The following is a 17454-nucleotide window of genomic DNA, read 5'->3' as shown; positions in this document are numbered from 1 at the left end:
TATAAACCCAAATTTTCGTTGATTCGAATCTAGGCAACAGAGCATCACACTGCAGCAGCAACAGTGATTTATCTCCTGATATATATATATTTTGGTAGTGCAGTTATTAATGCGCACATGTGCACATACAATGATACGGAACACAGACGAGCAAAGCTATAAATTTTATCTGTGGAGCTCCGGGGAAGGGGGAAGGAACGAGGCAGCAGAGGAGGATGCAAGGGGGGGGGGGGAAGCAGCACGTTGCAAAAGACATCTCTCTCTCAAAAAAAAAAGGTTTCCCAAAGGCAGGAGAAGCTCAGGGTGCGGGTGGAGAGGCGGTCAGCTCAAGAGAGAGCAGCCTCTCAGTAGCATTTAAATACACTGAGTTTTTCTCCAATGAACGAGAGGGGGAATGAACACATCTCCTCCCACTGGCTGCCTGTTCCCCCCTCTTTGTTTTAATATTATAAGCTCTATTTCATATAATGCAAAATTAAAACGGTGCAAAAGAATGAGGGAACCAGAAGAGGACGCATTAGGTGGGAAAGTGGCAAATCACTTTGTCCTGCCCTCAAAGCTACGTCCACATGTCAAAATGGGATTTAACTCCCACAACGACACATAACTATAACGCGGTACAAACTCGGACGTTGATCCAAAAGTCACGGTAAATCGCAACTAAGAACATGTGCATTATCACATTAAAAACCCAGCGCTGCAGTGAACGGATGGCTGCGTCCTGCGTCCTGAAAGGTGAATCCGTGCGTTTAGGTCGAGGTAAAGAACCCATGTAGACATCCCCCAGGATAGCATCTACATAGCACTGCTTTCACTGCTGATCCCCTCCCCGCAGCATCACAGTTGCAAAATGACAACCAGTGCAATAAATGGGCAGGATTGAATGTGGAATATCCTGCTCCAAGACTTTGCAGGATCGGTTACACGGCTGTCACGCACAGCAAATAGCAACTAACGATGGGGCTCTGAAAATAAAAAATTTGCTCAACTCTGTAGCAGTGAAAAATACCTCTGTGCACCGGCAGTCACCCTCTCTGTTATTCTCCTTAGTAGTTGTGAAGCTTTGAATCAACCACTCCACAGTAGAAACTCAACTAAGAATGCAATATAAAACCAGCCTATCACAAATCCTAAAATACAAACTTACTCTAAAAACATTTTCAAAGCCATCAACACCTATGCAATATCTATCTCATATACTGATTCAGAATCATACACTGGTCATACACTGAACTTGAAGAATTAAACAGACTCAATCACACCAAACTCATGAAACACTGCATGCTCCATCCCAATTCAAGCATTGAAAGAATAACAATCAGCAAGAAAGAAGGAGGAGGAGGTCTGCTGGACATTGACACAATTTATGCAAAACAGGTAAAATAACTCAGAGAATTCTTTCACACTAAAAACACCCCCCATCCATACAGCCATTGTAAAAGCAGGTAAAAATTACACTGCACTCAACCTAGCATTACCAAACGAAGACCAAACATAACCACTCACACTCACAAACAAGAAAAATGGACCCAAATAACACTTCAACATAATCCAGAATCCACAAATAAACAACGAAAAATCATACAAATGGCTAAGGAATGGGTATTTCCTAAAACAGAAGGATTCCTAATAGCCATACAGGATCAAGTTATAACAATCAAGAACTACCGAAAATACATCATAAAAGTTAACAGTGTAACGATGGATTTAGGTAGGAAATGTTATCAGTTCCAAGAAACAATAGAACATGTAACAGGATGATATAAAATTCTGGGAGAAATGAACTATAAGGCAGATACAATACAGCTACAAAAATAATTTACCAACAACTGGCCATCAAACAACCTATACCATTCTATACATACTCACCAATAAACAATCTTGGAAAATGTAGATCATAAAATGGACATAACAATTCATACAGACAAAGCAATACCCCACAACCAACCAGCCATAACAGTTATAGACCAAAAAGAAAAATACACCTACCTCATCAACATAGCAATACCTAATGACAAAAATGTTTTAGAAAAGCAAGAGAGAGAAAATATTCACCACTTGCTATGGAAGTTAAAGAACAATGACAACAGGAAAAGGTCACAATTATTCCGTTAGTCACATCAGTCACTGGCATCACATCTAAAAACTATGCAGAAAACCTTCAGAAACTGGGCCTACCAAAATACATCCATACCAACATCCAGAAAGCAGTCATACTTAAAACACACACAATAATCAGGAAATTCCTGGAGCTATGGCTGTAGCCCAGAGAGGCGGCATGGAAGGAAGAAAGAAAGAGGGAGGGAGAAAAGTGTTCACAAAGCACTGATCCGTTGCACATCCCGAAGCTCTGTTTGCCCATCCCTACTTCAGAGTAAGCATGATTACTCAGCGATCAATGAATATTTAAAGTAAGAGGTAGTGATTGAGCCCACATGCTGAACACAGCGGTTTTTAATGAAATGGCAAGCAAAGGAGTTCTCCAGACTCCTCTGCTCAAGCACTCTGAAAGAACCAATTGAAGGCAATGACTTACTTCCAGGTAGACATGGTTAGACCTCTGCTCTCTCCACACCTCTGCCCCATCTGACTTTCCCTTCTGCCAATCTGCGCTCAAAGTATGCTCACTGTCCTAAGCCACATTCATGGCAACAGCGGAGCAAAGTTAAAATATGCAGTAAAACGGGAATGAAAAAATGAACAGCTTCAAGATAGAAACCACAGTGGGGCTGTGAACTGGTGGCTGTGAAATATAAACGAAGGTAGACATGCCCCCCACAAGCCACTTTACCCATTTTTGCAGGGGTTGTACACATGTTTGACCAAGCAAACATGCATTTGGATTTCCACAGGATTGATCACCATTTCTCCACTTGCTATTTGTCTACTCTAAACTGCCCCCTTCCAAAGGAATTTGCTCAATTGTTTTTTTTACATGAGTTTATATGCAACATTTTGTTAGGCTTTGGCATGCAAGATTACCATCATTCATCTCTCCCTTAATTATCCCAGTTTGCACTGTGGGGCAGAAACTGCAGGGCTGGATGCAAAGCCAGCACAGTGAGATATGCAGTTTAATTTGCAGTTTAATTCTTGAAGCAGATAGATCTTCAGCAAACAGTACAAACAAACTATAAGCATTCCTAGATGCAAACACAGCCTAAGAATGTAACTTGTCCCCTAGTTTATAAAGCCGTTTATTTTTACTAAGACTTTTCATCAGTGGCAAGAAACAACACTAGGTCTACATTCTCTCTTTCATAATCTCCTTTTAACCTTTGGCTATAGCTAAACTTGGTAAAGGATGTTGAATTCCATCTCAAGATGTCTAATGGCTTCCTTGTCAGCATTTGAGGAGTAATTGCATCTCATTTTCAAACAAATGCTTAGCATGTAGAGGGATGCAGCAATGCTTTTCACTTTATCAGCATTTCTGTCCCAAAGGATTCCAGGAATGGTCAGTCTATGCATCAGGACACATTCTTTTGATGGGGTTCTTTGTGTACATTGGTTTCAAGTTCCAAGAGGCCAGAAGACTTTCAGGAAAGACTATAAGAATTGGCAGACCTCTTTCATGAAATTATCACTCCCAAAGTTTATTGCTAAACTGCCCAATAGCCAAAGCTCTCTGAGAAGTTCACAAAAATTAAAACCACAAGTACAGCACAAAACAATATAAATGCTTAAAACAACAGTGTAAAAGTAAAACCAGAATAAAACCTAGCAATAATGCAAAGATTTAAAATACAGATATAAAACAGCAGAGCTAAACAACTAGAATCCTAAAATGCCTGGGAAAATAAAAATATCTTCACCTGGAGCTGAAAGGAGTACAACGTAGGCACCAGGCAAACCTCTCTAAGGATCTCATTCTAGAACCATGGTGCCACAGCAGAAAAGGCCCTCTTCCTGGTGGCCACCTGCCTCACTTCCTTTCGCAGGGGCTACTAGAGGGATGGGTCCAGGCAGATACATACAAGAAGAGACTGTCCTTCAGATAGCCTGGCCCCAAGCCATTTAGGGCTTTAAATGTTAATACCAGCACTTTGAATTGGGCCTGGAAATGGTCCGGCACCAGTTGCTGGCAACAGAATGCTAAATTATTTTGACTTTTGGTCAGTACTAGAAGGACTATTATACTCTTTATTATTTTGGTTTCAGAGGAAAGTCTGTATGCCAAAAGACCCAACAAGGGAATAGTTTTTTGCTTCTTTTTAAATGGGGCTGGCTAGCAGAGTTTCTAAAAAGCTTCTGGTTGACGAAAGTAATAGTTGCCCTTTGAAGGTACTAGTGTTGCTTTGAAATTGGTACTACTGTGAATCTCAACGTTGCATGTACTTGCTTCTCTGCTAGGGAACGACAAATGTGTCAAGTTTGTTTCTGCTCAGTTTCTTGTTTTTCAGTTCATTCCATCCTGTTTCTGAATCAGTTTGTGATTGTTTTCTAGAAGTCTGCACAAAAAAAAGTATTATTCCCATGTGCTTTTCTCCTAATACGCATGTTTTAACACACTCTTCCTAATGTATACATTTTTGCAAGAGCTTTCCCCTACTATAATTCATTTTTGTGTGCATATTTTCCTAATATATTAATTTTTGTGTGAACTTTTTCTTACTATGTGCATTTTTCTGCATATTTTTTAATTTGCAAACTGCATCACAACGTTTGGGAAAGTGTGGATATTGCTGTCCATGTAACTGGGTTTTAGCTTGTGTGAAGATACAGCAGGCACAAATTTAACAAATTTGCATTAAAATGTGAAACAAACGAATTTCTCACCCATTCCTGTTTTCTCATTGGCCACTGATTATATAGTTCCTTAAGTTTTACATATAAGCAACAAGAAACTTGACACATTTCCTCTCTTAGGATGAAAAGTATACCAGGGATGCTTCCAGACAAAGTTATTATGGCTCTATCATCCTGCCTCGTTCATAGATTTTACCGGGATTCCAGATGATGACGTCTTCAATGAATGTCTCCTGTGCTTTCCCACTTCTTCCATCTTTTCTCTTGCTGCAGAAAGTCCATAAAGAAAGAAAAGACAAGAGTAGCTTCACAATGCCTTCTCACTGCTAGCACTAAGAGCCCTCCTTCTAAAAGCTCCATCCCACAAGCATTTTACTGGGCACGCACAGAGTTTGCTCAGGTCCCTCACCTGACGTTATCTACCTCCCGCGCGCCTTCCGCCCCTTCTGGCCTTCCTTCCGCAAAAAAACCCAAAACAAACCTCATTAAGTCTGATGTATTTTTAAATACGGAATTGCTGTTCTCTCCTGCTGTGTGCAGGAGATGCAGCAGACTCAATGGGCCTCGTGCTCGTTCTGTACTCCCTCTTTTGAAAGAGGAAGTAATTTGAGGAAGGAAAACAGGGGCAGAGAAGCGAGGTAGGGAGCCTGTTAAACCCTGTTGTGATGGAGCGTTAATAGTACCCAAAGTATCTGGTTAAAAAGAGAGGCGGGACAGTGAAGTGTATACTGAACATCAAGCGCAAACAGCGACTAAAGTTTACTGGAATAGCCAAAAATTTTAGCCTAGTTAAACTTCGAAAGAACCATATATGGTGGAGGGAAGATCAGCAGGAACACCTGTGTGCCTCAGTAAAATGAATCAGTTTCTCAGAAATAAGTCCGGTTGAGTTCAATGGGGCTTACTCCCAGGAAAATGGCTATAGGATTGCAAGCTGAGAGAAGTATGCTGTAAGTATTGCATGCATATTTAGTCAATAGACATCCTAAAGCTGGGTGAGAACTTATTTAACTCTAAAAACAATGTTTATAGAACATTGGCTAACTTCAACTGAGCCAAACCATCTCTGAATACAATGTACATGCCTCAGGCGCAGTGCCTGCTCCAATCCATTCTCCAGTTCAGGCATTAGCCTGCAGCAAACCCCAGTCGTGTTGCCTCTGTGGTTTTAGCAGAATCTCAAAGATGGAACATTTTTGGAATTCATAAATACACAGAGAGAAGCAAGAAGAAGCAAGACAGGCTCTGTTTCGTTTTGTGTTTTAAAATGCACAACCAAAGAAGGTGAGCAAATATTTCCAAGCATGCTGAGACAACCTGAGAAATATGCGGCCGCTTGGCAAGCAGTCAGATTGCTGTTAGCAATAGCTTCACAATGCAAGTTCAGTTTCGGTTCTAGAGAGCTTGAAGGTGCAGCTTAAAGTCTCAACCTGTTAAGTCTCGTAGCTGCTGCAATGTAGGAGTCACATTTCGGTAACCTCCTTTACATGCCAAGAGAGGAGCCATTTTAATAATTGCATCTGCCATTTGGTGAAATATTTGGGGTGAGCATGTTTCTTTTTTTTTTATGCAAGTAGCTTAACTAGCAGAGTGTATTCAGTTAAGTAGAGTTTTGCTGAGCCTTCCTTCCCTTTGTCAATGTTAATCCTTTTTCAGTTATCGTTAACGGAGGGATATGTTTAATTTAAACTGGGAGATTATCCTGCTGTGAATAAAGTCTTTTTTTATTAATAATTACCTCGCTGCTGTGATTGAAATGTAAGCAGCTGCTCTTCATTAATTGTCCTGGATCCCGCCGCATAAAGCCTAAAGTTCCTGTGATGTAATGGTATAAAAAGTTGGCTCCTACCTAACCTTCCACCCACAAGATCTAAATATGGAGTATGGCAAATCTCTGCAGATTCCAGAGACAGGCTATGCTTAAGACGTGCTCCAGCCTCGAGTCCTGCCTGATTGCACCAAACAACAAAAGAAATGTGGTCGTGTGAGGGTTTTTTTTTAACAAGGATAATAAATATGACTCAGATGCACATGTTGGCGATGTAAGCACTTGGTGTTGGCTATCTCTTTATGGCACCAAGAGGAATCCAAGGCAAATAAAAATTGTTTTGAGTAAATACTACATTTCTAGAGTATGAACAAGCTTTTCTCTTACAGCCAGTGTGTTGCTAATGGGAATAAGAAATCAGAACCAAAAGGGGCAAGCAATAACTAAATCATCTCTCCCCCTTGCAGATAGTCTGTAGCCAGAACTGTTTGTTTGGACTAGTCTGCGGGTGTGTTACCAGAGTTGATTCTAAGCAGATCTCAGCGAGGCAACTGGGAAAATGAAATAAAAATAGCAACTTCCCTGAGTGAAACTACAAGTAGCTTTGCACAAAAATATCTAAACTTTCTCCTAATCCTGCAAAAGGTATGCAGAATATGTCTGAAATTTACACAGATACACCCCAGCCCAACTACCACAATATAGTGAGATTTGTTGCCTTCAGCACTTACCAACCTTCTAGTGAGTGATCCAATAGTGTCTCTCATTTCCATCCAATTGACTGAGAATCTAATGGGAACTAGAGGTCTGCAGGCACTGTATTTGCTGGGTAAACATTTACACAGTCACACATAATCAACAAGCTGTAACACTGATTTTACACTTCTTAAATCCTGTAAATTCAGTGGAATTTACATCACATCTATGTGAAAAACTTAAACTTGATTAACTAGTATGGCCTCCAACAACAACCCCCCCCATCAATTGTCATTGATTGCTTTCTTGCTAACCATTTAGTCTAGAATCTACTCAGGTTTTTATAGAGAATCCAAATAACATCATTACCCAGAGGATCTTCTCTTCTGTGGCTCCCAGACTGTGGAATGGCCTGCTGGGAGAGATTAGTCAACTTAACAATCTTCCAGAATTTATCAAAGCCATAAAGACTGATCTCTTCTGGCAGGCCTACCCAGTTGAATTTTAAAATGCCTTTTAATAATGTATTATTTTTATATGTTCTTAATCAATTATATGTATTTTATGGTGTTTTATATTTGTGTTGTACCCTGCCTCGATCCAGAGGGAGAGGCGGATAAGTAATAAATAAATTATTATTGTTAACCCATTGCATTCCACTGTTTTCTGCATTGTCCTCCCATCATTTTTTTTAATCTGATTTATGGGAATTTTTAATTTAAAATGCAATTGCAGTACTAGCCTGTTCAATGATGACCAGAAATGCCTTAGTGAGGCTTTTCAGGGCTTCTGTGTAGCTTCCTCCTTGATGCTTCTGTCCCTGTGATTGCTTTCTGAATAGACTTTTAATTGCCCCCTGTCCAGTAAGTAAAGCAAACCAAAAGGAACAAAGGAAAATGGGGGTATTTATCAGTGATCCTGCTGCCATGGTGAACAAGAAGCAATAAGGACAGATACCACAAGAAGGAAGCTGCTAATTAAAGTTGTATAGAACCTGTGATGAATGCAGCAACTGGATAATATAGTGCTATGTGGAACCAACATTTAATTTCCACTTCCAGCTAATTTTGGAAAAACAATGATTCAGCAATAGTCTGCAATCCTATGGCCACTGGAAGGGCCTCCTAGATCTCTCCCTCCAAGGGTGGAGAGAGATCCAACCTTGGATCTTCTCCCTGCAGCCCCCATGGGAAGTTCTGCATCACTTATCTCCGCAATGTCAGAACTCCAATATGGGGTGAGGTAATTGGGAGTGGGCAGATTAGAGGATTCCAGTCCTCAACTACATCTCGAGCACAGGGGAAAATTTAATTCAATGGGAGAGCAATTAGTCACACACACATACCCCATAATAGGAAGGAAGGTACTCCTCCCTCACTTGCCTCCAGCCAGCATGATCTGGCAGGACTTTGGATACTTCAGAGGCTTTAACACTGAAGTGCTCCACATGTCGAGTGATCATGTATCTCCTTTTTACAGAGGACAGTCCTCTATTTAAAGAGCTAATGGAGGATAGTCCTCTGTTTTGAAGCAGTCCTCTATTTGAAGGACTGTCCACTCTGAGTTTAACGAAAAAGAACCACCACAAAGAAGAGCTTAAGGGCCTTGAAGTTGCCCATCAACAGCTCCTGGACAGCAGACTGAACAGGCACACAGCTCCCCTGATCACAGTCTTCCACGCTATGGTGAGATGTGCTGTTTTTCTATTTAAATCATAATAATGTCTAATTTTGCAGCTGTACATACCAATTAGTATATGCAAATGTTATGCAAAACAGTGTCCTCTTTTGTCCTCTTTATTTTGGTGATGCATGTCCTCTTTTCTGGAGATTCATAAGTGGCCTCCTGTTGGGCAGCTGGGTTTTTTGCCTATGTGCAAGCATTCTCTGAAAGATAGGGATTCCCAGCACCATAGCAAAATTCCACAACCCAGGGTTCCGGTTTGTAAATGAAGCATAACTTTTTGGTAGTTCAAAAAGACAAAGAATAATGATGCAGAAAAGGACAAAGAAATGTAGTCCATAAATAACTTAAAATGGAATCAATATGTCATAAAAAATAATAAACTAGTACCGCCACACACAAAACATTCCTGGGGGCCATCATTCATTAAATTATCAGAAGGCTGAGATTCTTGCCAATCTACACCAAATTACTCAAAGTTCAACCAGGAGAGCCAGATATACCTTCTGCCCACCTCTTATGTAAAGGACTCCTAAAAGAAATATTGTTAAACAAGCCCATGGACGTATAAAATGTTTTCCCGTTCACCAGCCTGGCATTCTGTAACATTACCTTCAACCCAGTGGGACTGTCAACAGGGCTGCTGAGGCTCTCTATGGGATACAGCTTGGGAGCACAACCTGTTGTGCTCCCCACTCCCATAATGGCCCAGCTGCTATGCACCACCATGTCCTCAACTGTTCCAATCACTGATCCCTGTATGCTTCCACCTCTGTGCCATTTTAAAACACATTTCATCCACCCACAGGCAATAGTTGTATTCTAATACCACTTTACATACATAAAAAGACAGATACACAGTTCTTTCTTTCTCCCCATTGTCCAACAGACTGGACGGCCCTTGCTCTCATCACCTCCAAAGGGGTGACCCCCTTTGATGCTGCCGCTGAGGTTGCAACCCTGCCCTTGGTTAATAATAAATCATGATGATAATATCAATAATAAATTAATAAATAAGTTGCAAATGCTAGAAGTCCTGTGAGTGCTCTGGCCAACAAGGGTTTCCCAGCCAGTATACAATGAGTTTCAAGGACCAATGCTAAGAAATGGAGGCCTGTACCCATGCTTAGCCTCAGCCTGCAGAATCTAAGCAATAACACTTTCCCATCCTTTGGAGGAGGGCCAACAAGCCATTTATGCCAACAGAGGAGCTCAAAGTCTGTATGAAGAGCAAATTTTTGTAATGTGCTTTACAACTGTAATATGAGGAAGTGTTTTTAAATAGTAGAGCTTATAAAGTGTTAGCACAGTTGGCTAAACTCTCAACAACCCTTCTGCTAAAGGAAAGATTGGTGAAACATGACCATTACTAGTACTGAATGAAGTAAACATAGATGACAACATACTTATTTTAAAACTTACCATATTTGGAAACTTAAATTCATTCTCAGATGCCCAAGGTCTCATTTTAGATTTGTGAGGCCCTTTTTGTCAAAATAGAGGACCCCAAAGGGCGTACTTTTTATGTACTTGCATACATTTTGCATATGTTAACTTGTATATATAGATGCAAATCTAGAAATAATTTACTATAATTGAAATAGAAATAGGTCTCACCATAGTAGAAAAGACTATCCAGGTGCTTGCTATTGATGGACCAGAAAAAGGAGAGAAATGTCTGAGGATACTGTAGACAAGTAGTTCCCAATTGGTGGTCCGTGGACCCCAGGGGGTCAGCATAACCCACCCAGGGGGTCCGTGGCACCATTCACATATTCGCCATTCATTTCTGGAGTCCACTGATGACAAATTCCTACCACAAGTAAAATAATAACATCACTGAGCACCTCTGTAATTTAGCAACTAGCTTCAGAGATTACTTCCCTGCACCTAATCCTGAAAACTCATGGATAAGGAATCCTTTTGAATATGGTGATATATAAGTAACAACACTATCTGCGGAAGAGCAAGATGCACTTGTTGACGTGACTTGTGATGGTTCATTGAAATCATTTTTCAAAGAATATAGACTGGACCCATTTTGGGTGAAGGGTTTTCCTGATTATAAGAAGTTAGGTGAGAAAGCATTGAAACATTTAGTTCCCTTTTGTTCCACATATCTTTGTGAACAAACATTTTTGACATTTTGTTATATGAAGAACAAGCATAGAAATCGGCTTGATGTTGATCCAGATTTGAGATTAAAAGTAGGAAATGTTGAACTGGATGTGGAAGGGATCATTCAGGACAAAAAGATGCATGATTTCTCCCATCACATTTAGGTTTAGTAGCTGCTAGACACGTCATAATTTGCTCAATTGTAAACTTGACGTTAGTAAAATTAAATTCGTCTTTATGTTCCTAACTAAATCATTGTCATTTTTGTGTGGTAATATCACAAATATCATAAATTTTATGGTTTTTGATTGATGTCTTTTTATGTATGTATTTTAGAGGGACATTTGATTTTAAAAATATAAATAGGAAAAAACAGGGAGAAAATACCTCAGAATTTTGCATGTAAAGCAACAATGTGTAAAATTATGCCAGTAGTCTCAAGTGTCAGCGTTTTCATTCCCTTTCCCCTCCTCCCACTACATCCCTTTCTTCTCCTCTACTGTCTAGTAATGTCTTAAGTCTTCTTTCTAAATATTCAAAGTCATTCATTTCAAGAACATATAGATATTATAGCCCTAATTAACAACCATCATATTCAGTACTCTCCTTCCCAATACAAAGTGCATCCTACATTTTCTACTGTTCATGTCACAATGTATGCTGCCTATTGCTTATTCTGGAAAAAATCCCAGTCACTAAAGACAATATAGCATTTTAAAATTTAAAAAAATCAATCACTGAGGGGGGTGGTTCGCTGTCACTCTGTAAAGGAAAAAACCCATGTAGCCAATTTTTTTCTTCCCTTCAAACTGTTTTCAAGCCAGATTATTGTTGTTCTTCTGTAGGCTGCGTCTGCCATCTAGTGCCCAAAACCTGCAGTGTATTCTTAAGGCTATGACCTTAAGCATATGCAGGATTAGAAGTAAATCCTACAGAATTCCGTGGAATTTACCTGCCAAGGAAATGCATTTAGGGCTAGATTGCATGAAAACTAGTTACTTACTATGACTGTGCACTTTATGATTTGTCATTTAGTCTGCACAGTGTGTTGAACCATGATCTTAAGGACAAAAAAAAGAAGGCAAAAACCCAATACCCATTCATTTTTACTGACTTTTCCTCCACGCCGGTAAGGTGGCAGTTCAGATGTAACATGGCCAGCCTTAGGCAATTTAGAGTGCAATCCTATGTATATTTAGACAGAAAAAAGTCCTACATCTCCCAGCATGGGAGTTGTAGGAATTCCCCCCCCCCCACTAAACATGCATAGGATTGCATCCTTAGAAGTGAGGGAGCTGCCTCAAGAAGCAGTATTTGGGTGTTTGAAAAAGCAGCAAATTATTAGTGATTTAATGTGTTGTTGTTATATTTTTACTGTTAGGGATGAGAAGAAGTGTTTGGGGGTTCCCCAAAAACTTCCCTGGTTTGGGAGTATATGCACTTTAAGTTGGTTGGGTGAGGGCCAGCCCTGGGGTGCAGGTTTCTGAGATTCCAGTGCTAGCAAAAGTTGCACTAATATGGGTCACAGGATTTGTTTCCTGCCTGCCGTTTTAGATAGGAGTTGAGTTCTGCTGCACAGGCCCATTCACTTGGAAGGCATAGCTTTTGGAGGAGTGGTGAGGCACGGGGACTGGCTTATGGCATTGGTAGGTGGCTGGCTGCTAATAAGCTGGCTGTTCATTTTAAAAATGTCAGCGCCTTTGAAATCCCACCACATAGTTAATGCATAACACTGAGCTGCATAATGGCCCTATCAGTAGAATTAAGATTCAACTGCTAATCCAGACAACTTCTGTACATGGAATGGAGAAGACACCATCTTGTTCGCTCCTGGCAGCAGCAAAACTTCTTGGGCAACCCTAAAGGGAAGAAAGAGCTAATTTGGGCTGCCTTGTGATTTTCTTTCTTGGGGGCGGGGGGGGGGGGGCGGGAGGGAGGTTTAAAAGGTTGCAATAATTCTTTGGGGATGGGAGCAGCAGAGGTTGGAAATGAACCTTTAATTTAAATTAACTGAATTTATTGAGGAAACTCTTGGTGGGAAATTGATTTTGAGGGGGGGGAATTAGTTGGAGAAGTTATTACTTGAAGCGTTTGATGTTTGGGGCTCAGAACCCTCACTTGTCTTTCAGCCTCACTAGTTTGCCTGCTGTAAAATGGATGCTGTGTGGTGGCAGCATATGTTGATTCTTGTTGGGGGCCTAGAGTCAATCTCTGGCTTGTATTCTGTTTGTGATCTTGGACAAGTCACCTGTTTCCACCTGGTCAAGCATATTGCTTCCAGTATTGACCAACTAAACCAAAGGCTTTTTGGAAGCTAAATTACACTTGCTGTTTCCCCTCAGTAATTCATATGTAGAGGTACATTGCCTCTGAACATGGAGGTTCAATTTAACTATCACGACTGATAGGAAGAGCTTCCATGGGAAGAGCTAGGGTGAAGCAGGGATGCGTAGCTTGGGGTGTGTGGAGCTGAGAGAAGGTGTGGGTAGAGTTGTATATAGGCTATCTACTTATGAATCACAAAAAAAGAGGACACTGATTCCCATAAAATTTGCATATGACTATCTATCTATCTATCTATCTATTGATCGATCAATCTATTCAATCATCAAAAAACCTGCTGGTTTAAAAAGTCAGAAGATGAGGCTTTCTTACCTTGGTCCAAACTCCACAAAGCCAGGAAATTGAAAGCTAAGGCTTATTTGGCATGCCTTGTTATCAGTCACAATGTTGTGCAATGTCACAAATTGTGGTTGCTTATAACTTACCCTCCATGCACCCACACTTTTCCTGGGTCTTTCAGTCCCAAATTGAGATTGGGAGGATGAAGGAGGAGATTGCTTGTCTGCGTACGCACACACACACACACACACACACAGGTCCCAGAAGTCCGCTGCTGCTTCTGCTTGCGCTCCAGACGGAAGTTATTCCATCCCCTACCCTCAGCATTCTGATAGCCGGGTTATGAACTCCATAATAAACTTGTTATTGTTTAAGCTGCCACAAGACTCTTTGTTGCTATGGTTTAATTCTTAATAGAATACAGAAGTATTTAATATTGCTGGGCTGTCCTGGATCTCCCTACTAGTTCTGCTCCAAGGCAACATTGGACTCTGTCCTCAGGCCCTGTATTTTTTTATTTGGTAACTTCATACCAAGGACATAGAATGTATTGTTGATTACTCTTAGAAAGCACCTTCCCCCATATAAAAGACCCCAACAACTTATTGTGGTCATCTCGGGAGGCCTTGCTCCATGTGCCACCTCCTTTCATGGTTGGATTGATAGACATTCAGGGCAGATCCTGCTCTGAATCATGATGACATCATGTGTTTCATATCCCATGAAGTGCATTAGGTACAATTCATAGGGATTTCCTGGAGATTGTTGAAAATACATTTATTCTGCCTGGCCTTTGGCTGCACAAATGGTATAAATACAACTGTATCATGTATTTGTGCAGCTACTATTCTACATTCTTAGCCATTGTTTAAATTGTAGGTTGAACATGAATTCCAGTGTTTGGGGGGGGGTGTCTCCACCTATATGGCTGAATACACGTGTTTTAAATAAATACTTGTTCATGGTGTAGTCATATGACAGCATCTAGGGCCACATCATCTCCTCTTGCATATCTACGTAGTCCTCTATTTGAAGGCTGTCCAATCCAAATTTGGTTTAAAAATAAAGAACCATAAGAAGGGATAGGAAAATTGCCCATGCAGACTGGGCAGGAACACAGATCACCTGGTGACGGTCTTGTCCACTTTGGTGAAATTTATTGCATTTCTATTTAAACTACAGTAATTATTTCTATATTTGCATCTACATATTTAAATCAACAAACATTATGCAACTCTGTGCCCTCTTGTGTTCTCTTTTGGGGCGAAGCACTTCTGCTTTTGGGGAGATGCATTAATGGCCACCCTAGCACCAGACCAAACAGCTCTGTGCCAGGCATGAACTCAGAGGAAAGACCCTGTGACCAAGAGCAGATGGGAGCTTGTTTCTATCCATTTTATGCTATCAAAACTGAAAAGGGCTGCGAAAGTAGGAACTGGGGACATACACTAGTTGCAGCAATGCTCACTGAATTCCATATCCTAACAAGCAATGGAGTGAAGCATTTTGCAAAAGCTTTAGTGAATGTTGATATTTGCCTGAGTAATCGGAATATCCAAGCTGCTGAGAAGACGAGCAGAGTGGGGAGGTTTGCTGAGCCTCACCTCTTCTATAGGCATGAATGTAATTCTATTGCTAATGAATATGATGAAGGAAAGGGTGATTCCTGCATGCCACTGGCGCCTTGAACTTCCGCTCAACATGATAGAGAGTAGATGGGGCTGGTGGAGCGCTGCGGGGACTAGGATTGACTGTTGTAAGATGGGAAGATCAAGGGCCACATGTACTATTGTTAATGGGGCTCAACAGCTGTCAAAGGTTCTAGTTAGGGCTGGTCCTACCATCAGGCAAAGTGAGGTGATCATCTCAGGTGACAGATGCTGGAGGGGTGGCAGCAGCCCCTAGCCACTCTTTCTAAGGGCCCATTACCATTCTACTGCACCAGCACCCCAGTGGTCACAAAGATTCCTTGCTGCTGGAGTTGATTCTTGCCCTAGCTGGAATGGAATGGAAGACACTCTCCCACCACCGGTGTTGAATCTACCACTGTGGTGAGCCTCTGCATGTGGAACTGGAGGAGGAGGCATCATTTTATCCTTCACCTCAGGCAGCGGAATATCTTGGGCTAGCCCTGTCCTAGTGTGAACTTTGTAAAGTCAAAAGTGAGAACGTGCTTCAACACACGTTTTCTTTTAAACAGCACTTTCCTAAGGAACGTGAGCCAAAATCATCTGTTGCCCTTTCACCCAGTAGGATTCTTTAGCCAGCAGCCAGGCAAAAAGAACTAGTACAGGCAGCCATAAGTGTTCTCTGTAATTTACATCTTTGCTAGAATAATTATTGGCAAGTTACTCTTCTCTGAGTGCAAGCAGAAATGTAAAGAATGCTGTGGATGCAATCCTGTTATCTTATGAAAAGGATAATAAATACATGTGAGCACAATTGGCGAGAGCTGCAAAAGACAAGCAGTCGCATTAGATTTAAAATGAAAGGTGTCATTTCAGTGACAAATGTGTGGGTTCTCACAGGATTTATGCTGATAATGGAAGTTTATCTAAACAGACCTCTCTTATCCCATTGTGAAATTCCATTGGGACACAAGTATGTGATGGTTTATGGCTTCAAGATACTATTCCAATGCTCCCTTCCAGATGTTTCTGGTTGATTCATCAGCTTTTAAAGGTAGACAGACACACAGTCACTTTACATTAGATATAGGGAAGGCTTTGGCATAGCTCATAGAATAAAAGTAAGACCTGAAGATTCAGAAAGTCAGGTACTAGTTTCACTTCTAACTTTGGAAATATGAAAGAGTGAAACTAACTCCTGAGATTTTTCAAATATTCTTTACTTGTAGGAAACTGCCTTATACCTAGTCATAACATTGGTCCATCAAGCTCTGTATTATCTGTACCCATCTTCCCCATCTGGTGCCTTCCAGATGTTTTGGAATCTGGCTGGAGGATTCTGGGAATTGTAGTCAAAAACAACTGAAGTGCACCAGGTTGGGGGAAGCTTGGTCTGCACTGACTCTCCAAGGTTTATCTAGACCTTTCCAGAGCCACCTGAGGATGCTAGGAATTAAACCTAGGAATTAAGCCAAAGCATGTGCTCTACCACTGATTTATGGCCCTTCTAGAGGCCTACTCTGACACACATAAAAACCCTATTTATTTCAATGGGAGAATGAAGGACAGTCTTAAATCACATTCATGTAGACCATGCCAATGTTGTGAGCCTCGCCATCCCAAAACATTTAACTAGCAAAATATTATCAGCATGCAGTTGTGATATAAGTTGGTGTACAGATGTGACCACTTCTTGTAACAGCCTCTAGGATGAAGCTACTGAAAAACCATTCTACATAGCAGCCCTCCCAGCAGGGCTTGTAATTTTTGTTAGCTTTTTATGAATTATGGCAGTGGTACCTTGGTATGCAGAACACAGAGGGCTTACAGATATTACGGGCTCTGCACCCCAGTCCTATGCCAAGATAGCTCCCTATTTTGTGAATTTTTAATCTGGGCTAATAAAATACATTGCCCAACAGGGTTTATGGATTTCCCCCCCTTATGAGTACTTTTGCTTTATACCATTATGTATCTCTTAACTGTTAAGTGATAGCTGACTTAGCAGAGGATTGGGTTGCATAGCCCATAATGCTTGTATCCCTTTCCTTGAATGTTCTAGTCTAATTATGTTAGGCAATTGAAATCAATGGGTTTAGGGATGCTTAACTCTGCATAAGACAGCCTTAGTTTTCCCATTCAAAGTTGTCTGCCCTATTGGTGCCAAATGCTTAAATAAATAGGGGTGGG

This window comes from Elgaria multicarinata, chromosome 2 (genome assembly GCF_023053635.1).
Source record: "Elgaria multicarinata webbii isolate HBS135686 ecotype San Diego chromosome 2, rElgMul1.1.pri, whole genome shotgun sequence".
Lineage (NCBI taxonomy): Eukaryota > Metazoa > Chordata > Lepidosauria > Squamata > Anguidae > Elgaria > Elgaria multicarinata.
Note: the sequence above shows the minus strand (reverse complement) of the source record.